Source organism: Sciurus carolinensis, chromosome 3, assembly GCF_902686445.1.
Source record: "Sciurus carolinensis chromosome 3, mSciCar1.2, whole genome shotgun sequence".
Classification (NCBI taxonomy): domain Eukaryota; kingdom Metazoa; phylum Chordata; class Mammalia; order Rodentia; family Sciuridae; genus Sciurus; species Sciurus carolinensis.
This window is the reverse complement of record NC_062215.1, coordinates 11,541,981-11,561,257: the sequence shown is the minus strand read 5'-3', so window position 1 is coordinate 11,561,257 and position 19,277 is coordinate 11,541,981. Positions and strand designations below refer to the sequence as shown.

At 46.9% G+C, this 19,277-nt stretch overlaps 1 non-coding gene across 1 annotated transcript; it reads left to right on the top strand.

Moving 5' to 3' along the window:
• The first annotated feature begins 3,087 nt into the window (after positions 1 to 3,087).
• Trnat-cgu (transfer RNA threonine (anticodon CGU)) lies at positions 3,088 to 3,161 on the top strand. Its single transcript has one exon. It is a non-coding gene; the product is annotated as a tRNA-Thr (tRNA).
• The last annotated feature ends 16,116 nt before the right edge of the window (positions 3,162 to 19,277 follow it).

Below are 19,277 nucleotides of genomic sequence, written 5' to 3'. Positions count from 1 at the left end.
ATTAGAATCTCCTTGGTTTCACCGACGTCTTCTCCGTTCCACAATCCATACTGGACCCACATTACATTTAGTGGCCGTGTCTCCTTGGACTCCTCTGAGCCCCTACAGACTCCTTGTTCTTCACACTTACCTTAGTTTCTTATAACCTCGGCAGTTTTGAGGAGTACTGGCCAGAGGTTTTGTGGAGTGTTCCTCTGTTGGGGTTTGTCTGGTGTCTTTCTCAAGGTTTGACAGAGATACCGGTTTTCAGACCTCAGAGAAATACCATTCCCTTCAACTCGGATCAAGTATACCTTCTGCAGTTACCATTCATTTTTTTTTTTTTTAACCCCAGCTAAATTAGAAGCTGTCACAGTAACTTGGCATGTTCGTACGTTTTCTTAACTGGTATTTACTGAAAGCTGTGCTTCCCCACAATTGCAGTTGCTGTGCAGGTGTGCATAAACATTCAGTAGCAATGGCTGGCTCCCTGGCTGCTTGGCCTCAGACCCTGGCAAATAGAGCTCTTGTAGGAACTCACTCTTAACAGAAAACTGAACTGTGGGTCCCAGGAAAAACAGAAAATTTGGATTTTTTATCTTACCATCTAAAAATGCAGGATTTCACAAACAGGCCCAAAAAGGTTTTCTGCAAGAGATTTAAGATCTTCTAAAATGGAAACTAAATTGGCTTGAACATTGGAAACCCCCAGAAACCAGAGAGGTCTTTTTAAAGACCTTTTCTTATGCTGTTATTGGAACAAAAGAATAGTCATTATCATAAAAATAAAGCTACAGACTGGTCTCTGTGGAGCACCATGCCTGTAATCCCAGTGACTTGGGAGGCCGGGAAAGAAGGATCCCAAGTTCAAGGCTGGCCTCAGCAACTTAGTGAGACACTCTCTTAAAAAAATAAAAAGAACTGAGGATGTGGCTCAGTGGTAAAGCATCCCTGAGTTAAATCACTGGCACTAGAATAAATAAAGGGGGGGAAAAGCCCAAACTGGAAGCTATTTTCTTATCAAGAGTGTTTTGGCGTAGTCACAGTTCATGGACACCACAGAAGGCCATGTTGGCATGGTGCTCTCAAAATGACCTGTTTCCCACAACGAGAGTTGTTGAAAGAGAGGGCCATTCAGTCTCTTGACGATGCAAGAAACTCCGGGTTTACAAGTCAAACCAGAGGTTTGTTTTGGTGACTTGGGAAATCTGGCAAATCCTCAGAACTCTAATGACCTAGTGTGTAGGATGCACGCTGTAGGTTTTTCCTCGGAATGCAGTGGGGGGCCTGAGATGCCCCGTCGTCAGTGCCAGGAGGAAGCACCCCTGAAGACGTTGCCAGGCGCCTCTTCCTCGGCCAGCGTTCCCTTGTCTCCAAAAAGCAAGGGAAACAAAGGGCTCCAGCAAGTTTTCAATAGAAACCAGCTATTCGGGGCAGCCGCCAGCCTCGTCCGTCCTCCACAAGAAAAGGGCAGGGAGTCGTGTCCAGAATTAAGTTGCACGGAGACAGGACTCGGCCTTCTTTTCCCACGAAGGTGCATGGCAGGCAGGCAGCAGCCGCGGAGTCTGCTGAGAAGGGGGTGTTCGCGATTCACTGCAGCCTTCCGCCAGCTTGCTGCTCTGCCTGCGTCCAACACTGCAGAGCAGGAGAAAGCACGGAGAAAGGAACCGCAGGTCACGCCTACGGACCTCGGGAGACAAAGCCTGCCACTCGGTGGGATTGAACTAGCTGGTGTCTTTTAACATCCGAGTGAGTTAATGAAGCTGGATTATCCTGACAAAGTGAACAGCACCCACAGGCCGGCTCTTCTGATTTTCTACAGGCAGAGGATGCTGGGAGTCGACGTAGAAGGGGAAGCATCCGGGCTGGGGCTGCGTGCTGCACTTGATGGAAGTGAGGAGCGTTGGACGGCGTGGTCCTTCTGGCGTGGGTATAGCAGGTGTCGCCCAGCATCCGAGCACCCAGGACCCAGGGTCAGCCTCCCTCTCCAAGTTGAGAGAGGAACGGAAGTGACCAGAGCTCAGGCAGAGCAGCAGGAGGGAAAGATGGGGAAAAGTTGGTCGTCGGGTACTGAGCTGGTTAGAAGTCCTGGGGTTCTGTCGCACGGCAGGGTGACGAAACAATGATCATGCACTGTGTATTTCAAAAACCTGGAAGGAATTTTCAATGTTTTTGCCATTAGAACATGAAAAATGAGACAGATATGCTGATTCTGATTGGAGCACTATATTCAGGGACTGAAACATGGTACTTCATAAATAGGTATGATTTTTACCTGTCAGTAATGGTGAGAGAGAGAAGAAATTCAGCTAAGCTGGATGGCTCATTGTCTCCATCCTCTTCTTTCTGGTTCTCTTTGCTTCAGGCCACCTCCTACTCCTATTTATCACTCAGGGCCAGCTGATCATGGACTGAAACTGTGAGCCCAAAAAACCTTTTTTCTTTGTAAGTTGATTATCTCAGGCATCTGTTAGAGTAACAGGAAACCAACTAATATATACTCTTTGGCACAAATCTTCCCAATAAGCTACTAAATAAAACCTTTAGAGAAACATCATCCCTAATCCTGTTGTACCACAATCGCTCTAAATAATTTGGGTGTTTCTGTCTAGTCAGTTTTCCCTGTATGTGGCTCAATACCATATCATTAGCATAATTCCCAATGATAAAATATTTTCGTACTTCACTCAGTATCTCCCTGTGTCTTTCTACTTGAACTTGCCCACACTGATAATGAGAACCATTGTTTTTACAGTGGCAACAATGACAACATCCACTTTGTTTTCAAATCTCTGGAATTCAGATTACCTCCTTGCCTGATGTTTCCCCAAGACGCCACCAAGTTTGGCTCTGAAATCTTCCAGTGTTCTCACAAAGCCCAACATCTCAAAGACCTTCCAGGTCTTCATGAGTGTTGAAATACACCTCCTTTGTAGCATTTTAGAAAATTTTAAAACTGATCCCAGGTTCTATGGATCACTGAGGGTTGCATGAATAATACTCAGTTTGAGGAAAACATTCTAGGATCTTGTAGTCAATCATTTTACCCATTAGTAATGGAGAGTAAAGTGATTTTATTTCTGCATGTTAAGATTAAGTTTTATGGGCTGGGGGTATAGCTCAGTTGGTAGAGTGCCTACCTCGTGAGCACGAGGCCCTGGGTTCAATCCCCAGTGCCACAAAAAAAAAGGAAGATTAAGTTTTATGTTTTATTCATTGTGTTCCTAGAACTGGAGAGGGTTCGTTGGCTTCTCACTTTGGATTTTTTTCCTACTTCATTACAGGAAATTTCAAACATACACAAAACTAGAGTAATGTAAACCTGCATACACCACGAAGCTTCAGCAGTAACTCGTGGCCAATCTTGTTCCATCCATATCTGCACCTTTTCCTACCTCCACCCCAGATTATTTTGAAGCAAGTCCCAGTCATCTCATCATATATACACATATAACTGAAAATTTTCTATATATGTCTAAAAGGCAGGGAGTCTTTCTCTCAGTTTGACAATTGTTTTAAAAACATTTTCCTGCTGGGCATGGTGACACGGAGCTATAATTCCAGCAACTCGGGAGGCTAAGACAGAAGGATCTCAAGTAGGAGGCCAACCTGAGCAACCTAGTGAGACCCTCAGCAACTTAACAAGAATCTGTCTCAAAAAAAAAAAAAAATGGGGATATAGTTCAGAGATAAGGTACCTGTGGGTTCAATCCTCAGTACCAAGAAAAAAAATCATGGCTATCTAATGTTTAAAAATTACTAGTTGGGGTTGGGGAGATAGCTCAGCTGGTAGAGTGCTTGCTTTGCAAGCACAAGGCCCCGAGTTCGATCCCCAGTACCAAAAAAAATTACTAGTTGGAGAGTCTGGGTCTCAAAAAAACCTGTAAATGTGGAACTGATGGAGATTCTTCATGTTATAGGTAGGATGCTGAGAACTAGGGATAAAATGTCACATGACTGTCGCATGTCAGATTCTCTCAGCTTTTGTTGGGTAACAGGAAATGGAGTGACTTAAACCAACAGCTTTTTTATTTTTCTCTAAATCCATGAGTAGGTCAAGTGGTCTTTGATCCAGGCAAGCTGGCTGATCATAGCTGAGATGTCCCACACTTCTCTGGTCACCCGAAGAGCTGCCCAGCAGCCAAATGGTTGAGGTTGGTCTTTTACATTGGGCTGGTGGTTGGGCTGGGTTGTTCTTGGTTGTGTGTTGGCATTAGGGTTCCTAGCACAGCCAAAGCTTGCACCATAAAGTCCAGTTGGCCAAAGAAAGTCAATCGACCAACTCAGATTCTTTTTTGTTTTGTTTTGTTTTTTGAATTTCTTTCTTTCTTTCTTTCTTTTTCTTTTTTTTTTTTTTTTTTTTTTTTTTTTTTTTGTTACCAGGGACACTTAACCACTGAGCCACATCCTCAAACCTTTTTATTTTTCATTTTGAGACAAGTTGCTCGCCAGGTTGCTTAGGGCCTCCCTAAGTTGCTGAGTCTGGCTTTGAACTTGCCCCCTACCTCAGCCGCCCGAGCTGCAGGGATTACAGGCATGCCCCACCATGACCGACCCAAGTCAGATTCTTAATGGGACCATTTTGTACCTATCACAGATGATTCTACCATTTTTGCATTCTCACAAAGTCATCTACAAAGCCAGCACTGGCCAGCCCCCTTGGTTAGAATCCAGTGCTGGTTTCACAACCCTGTAGCGCCTCTGAGGTATGAGCCTTAAGAGGTCGGTAAAATCCCTGACCCAAGCGCTCAGGGTATGACACAACCTGAGTCCAGAAAGCAACCTCCCTATTAGGGGCAGGCTGGTTGTCCAGGGACATTCTCCAGTGTGGGCTATGTTCAAGGATGTCCTCCTGACATCAAGACTGTCAGAGAGCAGGGGCCCTGGAAGGACACTTGGCCACCAACACTCAGACTTTTCTTCATTGGTGTGATGGTCACCTCGAATTGTCAGCTTGATTGGATCAAGAGATGCCAAAGACAGGCTTCTGGGTGTGTCAGTGAGGGTGCGTCTAGGAACGATTGGCATGTGGGATAGCGAACTGAAGTAGAGACCCTCCCTAAGCGTGGGCAGCACCATCCAATAGGACGGTGGCTTGGATGGGGTGAGAATTGGAAGAAGAAGGAAGCAGATGCAAAGGCAAGCTCCGTTCTTCTTGGACGGGTTCTTGATTGAAGCTGCCATCTCCTGAGGATATCAGCTCTCCCTGCTTCACACTTCCAAAGCTGACTCTGCCAGTGACTCTCCAGGTAGTTTCCAGAAGCCTTGGTCTCGGACTAGGGTAGCACTGTTGATCCTTCTTGTTCTAGGGCTTCTGCCTCTTGGACTGTACAGCTGCTGGTTCTTCCAGCTCTCCAGCTGCAGATGGCCATTGTGGACTGTCCAGCTTCTGGTCCTGTAATCCAATCTAATAACACCCATTTATACTCATACTTCCTGTTGATTCTGTTCCTCTAGAGAGCCCTGACTAATACAACTGGGAAGTTGATATTCACTTTAGCATGGTCCTTCAGTAGCCAAGCATTTTCTAATAATATCCAAACAGGAATTTGAGTTTTCAATAAGCACAAGGAAAGAAGCTCAACATGGTTGGCCACCAGGGAAATGCAAATTTAAGCCATAATAGGACACTACTTCGTACCTACTAGAAGGACTGTCATCAAAACTATGGACCGTAAGTTTTGGCAAGGGTGCAGAGAATTTAGAACTCATGATACTTTGCTAGTGAGATTGGGGAAATGACATACCTCTTTGGAAAACACATTGTCAGATCCTAAAAATGTTAAATATAGAGTTACTATACAATCCAGTCATTCTAATCCTAGATATGTACCTCAGAGAAATGGAAACATCCAAAAAAAAATTGCACATGAATGTTCATGTCAGCATTATTTACAATAACCAAAAAGTAGAAACGACGTGAATGTTCAACAGCTAATGAATGGACAAATAAAATACGGCATATCCATACAATGAATTGTCATTCTGTGATAAGAAAAAGGAATGCAGTAGGTATATACGTGGCAACGTAAGTGAAGCCTGAAAACATTCCACTAAGCCAAATAAGCTGATGGCAAAATGATTCACCCTGGGAGTCGTACTATGCGGTGGTATTTACATGAAATGTCCAGAACATGCAAATCTTTGGGCACAGAAAGTGATAGATACCTAGTACTGGGAAACGAGAAATGGGCCTTCTCTCAAGGGAGGTTGAGGTTGCTCCAGACTTAGATTGAAGTGAAGGTCCCACCTCTCTGAGAATAGACACAAAGTCATTGAGCTGTGCACTTAAAATGGGTGAATTTTATACTATGTGAATTATTTGTCAATAAGTCTGTTTCACAAAAGAACTTGAGGGCTGGGGTGTAACTCAGGGTAGAGCTCCTGCCCGGCATGCTCAAGGGCCCAGGTTTGATCCCCAGCATGCCAAAGAAGAATTTGAGCCTTCAATCACTCCACGCAACTTGCCAGAGGACCCAAACCCAAGCATCCCAAAATTTTAACGTTGCTAAATGATGACAGTCACAGATATTTTGCCTTCTTTGTATTTTTCTGTTTTCTAAATTTTCTCCATAGAGCATCCATTACTTTTGTACTAAGAAAAATCATCAATAAACACTTAAAAGCACAAGGTCACCCCTGCATTTGGTCATTGGAGAGTCAGCCTCTCCTTAGTCATGGAAAAGTCATCGCTCCTCTTACCTCACGCATCACATTGTCGTTACTCGCTTTCCAGTCTGACTTCTGGATTGGATTGTCAGCTTCGGCAAGGCAGAGGCCACTGTGTCTGTCTCACCTCTGACCCCTCAGAACCCAGGAGCTTGCTGGATACGTGTAGGTGCTCAAAAACTATTTGCAGGCTGTAACAGAATTAAATGTCTACTATGTCACTCATGTGCTAGGCTGATCATTTTCTTTGGTGATAAGAAAATGATCTATAAATGGGATTGAATTTAAGATGCTCATAGTCTAGCAAGGGAGGAGAGATAAATAAGTGAAATGTAAAAAGCAGAAATAAGGGTAAATATACAGTAATAAGAAAATGCCACTCAAGAGGACGAGATAGGCATTTGCTTCTGTCTAGGCAGAATCAGGGACTCTCATGGAGGAGACAGCATGTGGGCCAGGGCTTTGAAGATGCCTTAAAACTACCCAGACATAAGGAGCAGGAAAGACTGCATGCCAGATGGATGGGACAGCGTGGCACTGAGGAAGGCAGGGGTTCTTACATTTGCCTAGCTTTCTGGAGCATCTTTAATTGAGTAACCTTCTGTAAGGTCCTGCAAGTAAAGAAGAGACATCCCCCTCATCCCACCCCCACCCAAGAAGTTCCCTGTCGGTAGAAGAGAGAAAAATACAGATGCTGTGATAAACAGTGAACAAGATGCAGGCGAGGAAGAGAGTTCTAGGCAGAGGTCAAAGTGTGTGCAAAGGCACTGAGGCATCTTGGAGCTCACAAAGGTAGCGGCAAGAGCTCTTATTAGGCACGAAGGTTTGGGAGTGTAGAAGAGAGAAGCTGGAGGAATGAGCAAGCAGCAGGCTGAGGAGGGCCTCCCGTGAGAGATCAAAGCCCTTGGATCTTCTCTGTAGGTGTGAAAAGCCATAAGCATCATGGGAAGGGGAACCACATGATGTGCTAGTCCTTCTGGTGAGGTTGATGAGCGGCGAGCGGCCAGCACCAAAGTTAGGGCTATTGAAATGTGGGGAAAACCAGGCCCCCAACCTGCGTATGAACAATGGAGGCGGGTTTAGCAAAGAAAATGACACTGAGTGTTGGGTGCCACAGGTGACAGGCAGAGGGCGGAACCTGGCTGGTCCGAGGGTACTTGTAGAGACTCGGGGGAGCAGGCCTTCCCGAAATAGCAAGCACGCCCTGGGAAAGAGGGGCTCTGCGGGGCTTGAGTCAGGGGTTCTCCCGCAGTCAGATCTGCACCTCAAGCTCCGGCAGAGGCCCGACACACAGCTGCAGGTCTTGAGCGACGTGGTCAGTGGCTGAAGCCATTGGCGTGGTGGGACGGTCCTGGGGACTGACCCACCAGAGTCAGCCTAGCTGAAACCGTGACCTCAAGAGAAGGACAGAGTTGGGTCCAAGAAAGCCACAGAGGAAGCCCAGGCAGAGAGCAGCCCCTCTTGATGCAGTGCTTGGGTGTTCCCACGGCAACGAGTTTGTCTGTTGGTAAACAATCTGACTGTGGCCATGTCACTCCTCTCCTCTGCGTCACAGGGTAAGGATTGGGGGTTGCTGGTCCTGGTGGTGCATGCCTATAATCTCAATGACTTCCAAGGCTCAGGCAGGAGGGTCATAAGTTCAAAACCAGCCTCGGCAACTTAGCGATGCCCTAAGCAATGTAGCAAGACCCTGTATCGAAATAAAATAAAAAGGCTGGGGATGTGGCTTGGTGGCTAAGTGCTCCTGGGTTCAATCCCTGGTACCCCACCCCCCAAAAAATAATTGGGGATAGCTATTTCCATTTTCATTTACTTCCTTCTTCCTTCTCCCTCTCGCAGCCTCATTTTTTGTTTCATTTGCTTTTCACTTTGACACTTTTCCCCCAGAGAAGTTGGAAGCCAATGTGTGAAGTTCTCAGGCGATAGTATCACCTGTGGGTTAGGGTTAGGGTTAGGGTTAGGGTTAGGGTTAGGGTTCTACTTGAGCTGCGAGTCCCCTGAGAGAGGAGTCATGTGGCTGGTGTTGGTTGCCGAGTGAGGGAGGGTGTAAATGGAGAAGTTCGGCCTTCTATGAATAGGATCTGTAAGTAAAATTCGCAGGCCCCCTCCCGGGTGCTTGGCTGAGAACCCACATGTAAATCTAAGTCACTGTAAATCCTGGAGTTCCGCTGTACTCTTTTTACTCCAGGGAAACAGAAACTCATAAAGCCAGCCTTTTGTTCCTACAGATGCCAAACATCCACGGGCAAAGGATTTAATATTCCTTTTTCAAACAGTTGCTTGGGGCTAGATTGATTTAGGGAAGATGGGTCTCCTCTCCTTTTCCTCTTTGGGAGATGCTGGTTCCTGCTTCATGGGCTCCTCTGAGAAGTAAGGGAAAACACCTGCCTGGCACCTGGCTCTCGGTCAGGATGCACTCAGTGACTCTCCTGTGGCTTTCAAAACAAAGGGCCACCAACAAACACAAATCCATCCTCTCAGTTTTGGAGGCCAGAAATCCCAAGCCAAGCTCGACTGTGTTCCTGTGGTGACTCCAGGGAGAATCCGCTCCTGGCCTCTTCCAGCTCTGGTGGCTGCCAGTTGTCCTGGGCTTGTGGCCGCATCACCCTGGTGTCAGAGCCCTACCTCTTAAAATCTCCCTCTGGTCCCTCTTCTTCTCCTCTGTGTGCCAGGCTCCCTCTTACAGGACAGCCCTATTGTATTTAGGGCCCACCAAAGAATCCAAGCTAATCTCCTCCATCTCAAGACCTTTACTCAATCACATCTGCAAAGACATTTTCTTTTCTTTTCTTTTTCTTTTTTTGCCCCGTAAGATAATATCCACAGATTCTGGAGCTTGGGACTCGGATATGGTTGGCGGGCAGGGGCTCATTTCCATCTGGCGATGGCTGCAGGGCCGTGTCCATGCCTCTGCCGCCCAAGCGCTCTGGAGACGGCCGTGCCCTCCCGTCTCAACTTCCCTAACGGCAAGCACGGTAACGGCCCCTCGGCTCCACTCTCCCTGTCAACTTCCCATTTCTGCCGCCGGCCACCTCATTTTCTCCATTGCCTTCCTCAGAGCTGTCTTTGACCTCTTAGGTCCCTTCCCCTCCCTGACACCACCCCACCCACAGGCCACATGAGTCACCAGGTGTTGGCGTCACCCTCTCGGAGCAGAAGGGAAACTTCTCATTTCACTCCCTTGCTTCCCAGGGATGGAGCCCAGCCCTGGGGAGAGGCAGCGACTTGGCCCGGCCACAGGGCGGGTTTAATGGCACCCATACCTGCTGTGGTTTCCCATCCGGGAGGCCATCTTCCAGGGAGTGGCGCTCCCTGCATCCTTGGGGCATCCGCTGCCCCACTCCTCAGCCCTGTCCGTGTCTCCTCTCCCCAGGGGACCGTGGAAGCCTCCTGGGCCTCCTTTGGCCTTTCCTTCCCTGCTCATTTCACTGTCATTGGGGCCACCTCCGTGGAAGCAGCTTCGACATCTTCCAGTGACCTAGCGTAGTCCATCCAGCCAGGATTTACTGAGCATCCCCTACGTGCTGGCCGCTGGGATGAGTCAGACTCGGGCCGGCCTTCATCACAGTCCAGCGCGTACACGGCCATGCCTGGCACTCCTGTTTCTCACCTGCCTCTTCCACCCCTCCAGGCAAGTCCTCTGTCCACCCACAGTGGGGCGCCTGCCTTCCTGCTTCTGCAGGTTCAGGGCTGCCATTTTGGTGTGCAGAGGGCCCCCCGCTTCCTGACCTCTCAAAGGTAGTGCGGGCTTCAAAGCCCAGCGCCTGTCTCTGCCCAGTCTGGAGCCCTGCACTGAGTCCCCCTCCTCGCGTGTCCCTCTGTGGCCCTTGGTCCTCCCTCACTGAGGACGTCTCCTGCTTCCTGTCCTGGAGACAGGGAAACTTCCACAGCTGCCCCCTGGGGGGTTCCCTTTCACCCCCTCCTTCCACTCTACCCCCACTTTTTGCCACTTTCAGTCTCTTCTGGCCTTGGGCTACTGTGGAGGGGACACCCTGGGGGCTTGCACAGTGGAGCACCCCTGGCTCTGTGGCAACGAACGCCCCCTCTCAGATGCAGCTGCCCGTGAAATTGCCTCTTTGGGGAAGCACAGCAGTGGCTGAATGAGCCTGGGATGGTCCCAAATCCAGCCTGAGAACCTCCTCCAGGAGACAGCCATCCACTCCACCCGAGTCCAAGAAACTGGGGTCTCCATGGTGGAGTTCCTACTTGGTCCCCAAAAGTAAGTGTTCCTGCCTGTGGTTAAACTGGGCACATCCGTTTCTGTGGACGCTGAGCAACCTTCCTACGGGCATTGGGCTCTTCCTGTGTGGGCAAGGCCTTCGTGACCCGTTGCTAACGGCAGACAACGCCATGAATCTGTGGTTGGGGGTTGAAACAGGACACGGGTCTCCCCTGAGGAACCTCGGGATGGAGCCTCCACGCTCCTCAGGGTCCCCTTGTTTTGGCTCAGACTCAGGTTCCTTGGTTCTCCTCTGTGGAGCCCAGGTCTCTTCCTCTCCACGCTGCCTCTCCACAAGACTCAACAGACGCCCTGCAGGGTGGCTCAAGCACCCAAGAATCCAAAGGCAGAAGCTGCCAAGTTTCGCTTTTCTTCTTCTTCCCAACACAGGGATGGAAGCCAGGGCCTCACACACGCCAGGCCTGTGCTGTACCACAGAGCTGCATCCTCGGCCCATTTTAATTTTATTTTGAGGCAGAATACCAAGGGACAAGTTCCCTGGGGTCACCACTGTGTCAACCTCTGCATACATCTTATGGTTTCCTGAGTCTTCAAGGGACAGAGGGCTATGTTCCACTCTTCAAAACAGCTCACCCCCAGGGGTTGCTTGACCTGTGTCCATTTTGTTGAGAAAGGAGTCAGGGGGATCACAGGTACCACGGGGCCATCTGAGAGGATCTTTCTGCTCCAAGAATTTTCCTTGGGACTGGTGGTAAGGAAATGCGGAAATTTGGGTTACATTTTATAGATGAGAAAACTGAGTCTTCTTTGAGTTTGTGTTTACTGTGACGCAGGAGATGGAACCCAGGGCCTGGCATTGCTTAGCAAGTGCCTGACCACTGAGCTACACCCTCACCGCTGAGTTTCACGCTGCGTTGCTACGTGATCAAGTAGGAGATTAGGCTTGAGGGTTCAGGATGCTCATTTTAAGCCGGGTGCAGTGGTATGCACCTGTAATCCCAGTGGCTCAGGAGGCTGAGGCAGGAGGATCGCAAGTTCGAGGCCAGTCTCAGCAACTTAGCGAGGCCCTACGCAACTTAGTGAGACCCTCTCTCAAAATGAAAAATAAAAAGGAGTGGGGATGTGACCCAGTGGTTAAGCTCCCCTGGGTTCAATCCCTGGTACCAGGAAAAATATATATATATAGGATGCTCATTTTAAATTGAAAAATAGGGAAATAAATTTATTTTTCAGAAATTCATCTTCGGGTTAACTTCTCTGGATGCCTCTGACCTATGAAGACCCATCCATTGTTGCCCATCATGTTCACGCTGCTCGGAAGGCCTAGTACCCCTTGCTTGGACCTAAGAATGAGTTGAACGGTGGTGGCATATTAGTGATTACAACTTACTCTGGATGTGACAAAGACCAGTTCCCTGGGGCACATGATCATCTTCCACCTCTGCTTCTGGGAGACTGTCAGGGGACACTTCTGTACCTAAAAATCATACCAAAAGTTTTGAGCCTGAGTTCTTTTCTTGGCTTGGCTTTTGCTTGTTTAATCTAACCTACTGCCCCAGCCTTACCTCCCTCCTTGCCTCTCTATGTCTTTTATGAGATCACCAAATAAGCTTCAGCCTCCCCATTTCCCTCCGTGGGCTGCCATGTCCACTTGAGGTTTCCTCAGACACATCTCATTTTCCACCCCCGTGAGGCCCTTTGCTTCCTCCAGCCCCTCCGAGTGAGTGTGACCCGCCCTCTGCTGTGGCTTGATAAGTGAGCCTCAAGGGTCCCCATGTTAAAGAATCGGTCCTCAGGATGGCGCTGCGGGGGGGGGGGGGTGTTAATGGAATCTTTAGCAAGCAGGGCCTTGTGGGAGATCATCAGGTCTTGGGGGTCTGCCCTGGAAGGGGACTTGGGGACCACGGCCAGTTCAGTCTTTCTCTTTTGCAAGTGGGTTTGCTCCATCGAACATCCTCCACCCAATTGCCAGGGGCCAAAAGCAATCCTCTCATAAACTCCAACTCTCACAAGCTGAAATGGACCTCCAGTCTTTTTGTTTTGTTATCTCTGGAATTTTGTTATAGTAACGCCAAACTTCCACAACCTCCTTGACCTTCTTACAGGGCCCGCCTCCCTCGTGGCTCTAGCTTTCTGCCCTTGGAATTGCGTTCACATTTTACACTGTGGGCTTTTGAAGGCAGGCCTTGTGTTTTGCCAAATTTTACCTTCCCCGAGTCACCCAGCACTGGGCCTTGCAGGGGGACATATGTGCTACTTGTGCAGTGTCTTTCTGCACATAGAATTCACCCTCTTGTGTTCTCAGAACTGTGTGGAAGTTATACAAGCAACCATGAGGTCACCACCACCTCCAAGAATTTGGAAACAGGAAAACAAGATTTCCCTTAGAGATAGGACTGTTAGCAAATGGAAATACAGGAGGTGGGGGTGTGTGGCTCAGTGGTAGAGCTCCTGCTGAGCAGGTATGAGGCCTTGCCTTCAACACCCAGCACAACCAAGAGAAAGAAAAGGAAAGAAGGAAAGAAAAAAATGTAGTTGGTTAGAATTTTAGAGGAACGAAAATAACTTTTTTTTTTTTTTTTTTTTGAGGTGCTGGGAATTGAACCCAGGGCCTTGTGCTTGCAAGGCTAGCAGTCTACCAACTGAGCTATCTCCCCAACCCCCAAAATAACGTTTTAGTATACTGAAATTTAAATATAATGGGAATCTGTATTGTAGCAGGCAACTCCACTTGGAGAATCAGACTTTACCACTATCACCTGTGGACTAGAACAGAGAAACAGGAAGTCACCTTAAGAAATCTGAACAGACTCTCCAGTAAGGCTTGACTGTAGAAGCATATTTGCAAACACACTTCTAAGTTTCTCTTGTAACATATCTTAAGAAACTGCCCATCAGAAAGGGGGTTGTGTCATTTCATTAATTAATTTATTTAGTGGAACTGAAGATTGAACTCAGGGCCTCAAGCATGCTGGACAAGGGACTCTACCACTGAGCTACATCCCCAGCCCCTGGGTGGACTCTGATCACATTGAGGGACTCGCCAGGTGTTTTAGTCTGACTGTGCTGCCATCAGAGACAATCACAGACTCATGGTGGACACAAAAAAGCTGCATTACTCAGTAGAGGCTGGAGAGTCCAAAACTGGGGTGCCAGCATGACCAGGTTCTGGCTCAATCCTCTTCCTAGATGGCAGATGACCTCTTTCTATGTCCCCTCATGGTAGGGGGAGAGAAAGAGGAAGCACCAAGCTTTGAGAGGTATCGGTGCTTGGGATCATCCAACTAATTCCCAAGTTTACCAGGAACACCCGTTGCAACCTGGCTTCCTGGGGATGAAGGTACGGATCCACGGACATAGGTATCCAGCCCCCTGAGGGTGATGGTTCACCCAAGGGCCCTGGGGTCTCTGCACCTCCTTCTCTGGGAGACTGGACCATTCTGCTGTGCTGGCTCAATCCCTGGTGACGCCCAATGTCAGCAAGTTGTGCTGTGTTCCAGCCACGGTGCTTTGTTTCTCTGGTTCTCTACGACAGCAGATGCCAGATTCCATTTCTTCAGGAATTGAGGTGCATGATAAAAATGTAGAGCATTTATTGAGTGCTGACTCTAGCTTAGGTAATCCTTCTAACAACCCTCTACCCCGGCTTCAGAGCTAAAGAAACAGACTGAGGTTTCGGAACCCCTCGTCCTGGTTCACACAGCCAGGAAGGGGCCCAGCGGGGACTTCTGGAAGCCCGTGTGCTGCAGAAACAGGCTAGAAGAGCCTGGAATGTTAACAAATACCTTGACAATTCAGAGAACAAGCTAGAGAAGGCTCTAGATAAGAAACCCGAAGATTAAGGATGAAGAACTCTTCACCCTTGGAAGAAAGTGACGTCATGGTGCCCTCTCCCACCTTGGGCTACTGGAGAAGGCCTTAATCAGCTTTGAGGTCACTTTATAACCACATTAAGCAGAACGGTCTTGTGTCTGTGCTTTATGAGAGGAAGTTATTTGAATTACCATTTAAAATATTTTATCCAGGCTGCAGCCCAGACCCTGGTATCAACAGAGGTCTGTATATAAAACACGAAATGATGAAATCAAAATGGGAGCGAAGGCAAGGGAAGGGGCCGCAGGGAAAGAAAAGGGAAGTTGCTTTTAACAACAGCAAGGTCCTGTCTGATCAGTAAGGGAAAACGCTCGGAGTGCAAGTGATTAAAAATCACTGCTTTCAGGAGGGTTGCAAGTTCAAGGCCAGCCTCAGCAGCTTAGCCAGGTCCTGTCTCTAAATAAAATATTAAAAAGGGCTGGGGCGGGGGTAGGGTTGCAGCTCAGTGGTAGAGCGCTTGCCTAGCACGCGTGAGGCCCTGGGTTCGATTCTCAGCACCAAATATAAATAAATGAATAAAATAAAGGCCCATGAACACCTAAAGAATTAAAAAAAAAAAAAAAAAAAAAAAAAAAGGGCTGCGGATGTCGCCCAGTGGTTAAGTCTCCCTGGTTTCAATGTCTGGTACCAAAAAAAAAAAAAAAAAAGAAAAAAAAAATCGCTAGTTTCTTTTCATTCAAATACACTATGTCAAATCATTCCCAGGAATACCCAGGCCTACAGAGTTAACTGACCCATAGTGACTCACATCAACAGGCCATTTTGTCAGAGAGGATTTCCATAATTAGAATTTGTGACCAATTTGCAATTTGTTCAACCACAAAGATATATCACAAGTGCTTGTCAGTTTCTTAGCAAAAAAAAAAAAAAAAAAGACCTGCTAAATGTCACAGCTCTGTGCTCTTTGCTGCTGGGGTTTCACCACTGCTGTTTTTATTTCTGTGGTCAGCACCTTCTGATCATAAGCAGGTGTAAGGAGCTGTTCCTTGTCTTATTTAATTCGCTCAGTAACCCTGTGGGGCAGAGAGGTTCTTACTGTCCCCATTTAGGGACACCCAGTGTCAGAGAGGTGAAGTATTTTGTTCTAGAAGGGCCACCAAGGACCTGGGGGGCCTGAACTTGAACCCAACTCCACTCACCAGGATTTCAATGTTCTGTCCACCACTTTCCATCCTCAGGAACACTGTGAAGTACATTGGCTTAGTGCTCATGGAACCCCTGCCCCACAAAACCCCAGTCATCAATTGGTCCCTCATTCCCACAGTGCCCCTCCAGGTGCCTGGCTGACCGATAGGGAGCCCAGAGAGAAGAGTGACCCAGAAAAGCAATGAACGGTGACCAGCAGGAGAGGAGACCTGGTGTCAGATGTCGGGCGAGATCCATGCCAACAAAGGAGCTCTGCTTTGCTGTGACGCCTGCCTTGGGTACACTCTGTTCCCTCGGCCAGGCTGCCTGGACTGGTCAGTCTCCACTCTGCCAAGATTCAGCCCAAAATGTTACTCTTCTCTCCCCAAAATGTTTAAAATACCATGCAGAGTCATCCTTAAGAAAAAAATGCATATAGACACAAGATTTTAAACTTGCTTTTATACAAATATATAATAACATTTATATGTACAATGTACATTTTATATATCACACTTTAAAATTTACATATTTTTGTATTTGTAAGTTTTAATCTAAAATATATAAATTTATATATAAAATATAAAATACAAAACTGGAAGCCAGGCACTGAGGACTGTGCCTATAAACCCAGCTACTCGAGAGGCTGAGACAGGAGGATCACAAGCTCAAGGCCAGCCTGGGCCACTTAGCAAGACCCTGTCTCAAAATAAACATTTTAGAAAAGGGCTATAAGTATAGTGTAGTAGTAGGTCACCCCTGGGTTTAATCCCATAAAGATATGTTTTGTAACCCATTTTTACTCACTATAAAATAGATATATTTATATCCATAAGTATACAGATTGACTTAATTTTTTCAAAGTAAATAGTTATAAAAAATATAAAATAAATTGTTATTACACATGGGGCTGGGGTTGTGGCTCAGTGGTAGAGTGCTCGCCTAGCACACGTGAGGCCCTGGGTTCGATCCTCAGCACCACATAAAAATAAAATAAAGATACTGAGTCCACCTACAACTAAAATATATATTTTAAAAAAAAATTTAAAAATTAAAAAAAATTGTTATTACACAAGCACATTTAAATAGTACCAAAAAAGAAAATGCGGTATTATACACAATGGAGTTTTACTCAACCATAAAGAAGAATGAGATTATGACATCTGCAGGAAAATGGATTGGACTTGAGACCATTACGTTAAGCAAAATAGGTCAAATTTGGAAGGTCAAGGGTCATATGTTTTCTTTGTATGAGGAAGCCAGAGAGGCAGGCAGGGGGACTCTCGTGACATGAAGAGAGATCAGTAGAGTAAAGAGACCTGGGGAGACAGGAAAGGAGGGAAGGGGGAAATACCTGGGGATGGCATTGGCCAAATTCTATTGTTACAGCGTGTGCACATGCGAATACGTAACACCAAATCCCACCATTATGTACAATTATCATGCATAAATATATGGAAAAAATTCAAATAGCACTAAAAATATAGAGAAAAAAGTGGTAGCACAGGAAGTTCATCTCCCTAAGAGATATTGTTGTAAACATTCTTTAGGTACACACGGACCCATATTTTTATATAAATAGTATCAATATATACTGTTTTGAGGCTTCTAAAAGCATTTTATCAAGATCTTGGGAACATCTTTCTATGTTAATAAATACAAAATGAAATTCAATTTTTAATGACTCCATATATTTTATTGGGCGATTATAACTTTATTAATTGAATTAATTTGTCAACGTTAGTGATGAGCACTTATTTTCAGGTTTGCCGAACTATAAACAATGCTGTGATGAACATCCTCATACATAACATGTTCTTTTGGGAATAAGACGTAGACAGAAAAATGTACAATTTGGGAAGTCCCATATTGTCTCAATTTTGTTGAAAACCACACACCACAAAAAAGTCAAAAAGTTCAGCTGATGTTCATGTGGGTTATTTCTGGGGAAAAGGATCAAGCATGATTTTGTTCTTCTGACTACTCTTCTTTTCTCAGTATGTCTTATTATTCTTCATGACACTGACAAAAAATAGAAATTTTTACAATGCATATGAAATACATGTTTTTAAACCATGTTAATGTCACCTCTGGCAATGTTCTTTCCGGTTTCTTCCACACCGTGCCTATTTCCATCCCTTGCCACTGGGCTCTGGGGCACTTGCCTGTCCTGTGCCTATGTCAGCAAGAGGGGCACCCCACAGGTGTTCAGTGGGGGTTGCCTCCTGCCTGGAAGAGTGACTTTGAGACAAGGTGTCAAGAGCTCATGGTGCCAGGGCAGGCCCTCCGAGGCCACCTGCACTTCACACAGCCTGGACAGCTCCATGCTGGGAGCGAAGTGGTTTCCAGGTTGGGGGGAGGAATCTTTGAGGGGCACCTGAGAGCCAGAGGCCTTTCCCAACCAGGTCAGAGCAGAGGCCCTGGTGTTGGGTCGGCCTGCTTCCGCCTCCAGGTGGCTGCCTGCCTTGCTCTCTTGGCTCCCAGCGCTGCCCTGTCCAAAAGGAAGCTGTTGTCTCTGGGAAGCAGTGTCTCCTCCCCAGGAAAGTCTGAAAGGACACAGAGGACACCGTCAGTATTTCCACAGAGGTCACCAATGCAGTGGGTTGCTGCTTTACGTCTGGTTCGTGCTGAGGTACTTCCTCTTTCATTTATCCGTCTCACTTGGGCTGCCCATCCCCCTTCTAGAGAGACTGCAGAAGGGGAACACAAAAGCAAAACTGAAAATGGGAGGCCCAGATGCTCTGCAGGAGACCACGCCGTCCTCCCGAAGCTGTGGCTGGGGACGTCGCGTGGGAGACCACAGCACCTCCAGCGGTCACAGAGGCCGCTGGCCTGGGACTTTCTTCCTCCCCTCGTGCTAACTTTCTTAGCTCCCACCAAGTCCTCCTACATACTAAGGGGAACCCAACCCTTGGGACCCCCAATGCCTAATTCTCAGGAAGTGACATTCTGAAAGTAAAAACTAAAGTCTGTCTTTGCTCAATACTTTAAATTTACTGCATCAATATGCAATTTTTACATATAATTATGATTTATATGGAGGGAGAGATTATAGACACACCTACGTGTGCACGCACACACACACACATATCAGATTGTGGTTGTTTTTGAAAACTATCTGAGGCACAGAAAAAAACTTGTCTCCTAAGACATCAAAGAATTGCAAAAGAGGCCACTGCAGCAGAGGCCTGACTGACTGCTTAGCAATTTGTAGCCTGGCTGCTGATAAGCATCTATTTGCTCCAGTAAATAGAAACTGAAGTAGAACCATAACATTTGTTCCAGGAAACAGCAGCTGAAGTCACAAATCATAAATAATAAAGGATTTTTAAAAATCCTCTTTTCAGCTAATGGACTGAAAGATCTCTTGCTTTTCATTTCTGCTAATGGTTTCTCTCCCTCGGCACGACCAGAGCTGGCCATTATAGGAGAATCATGCCTCAGTTTGCAA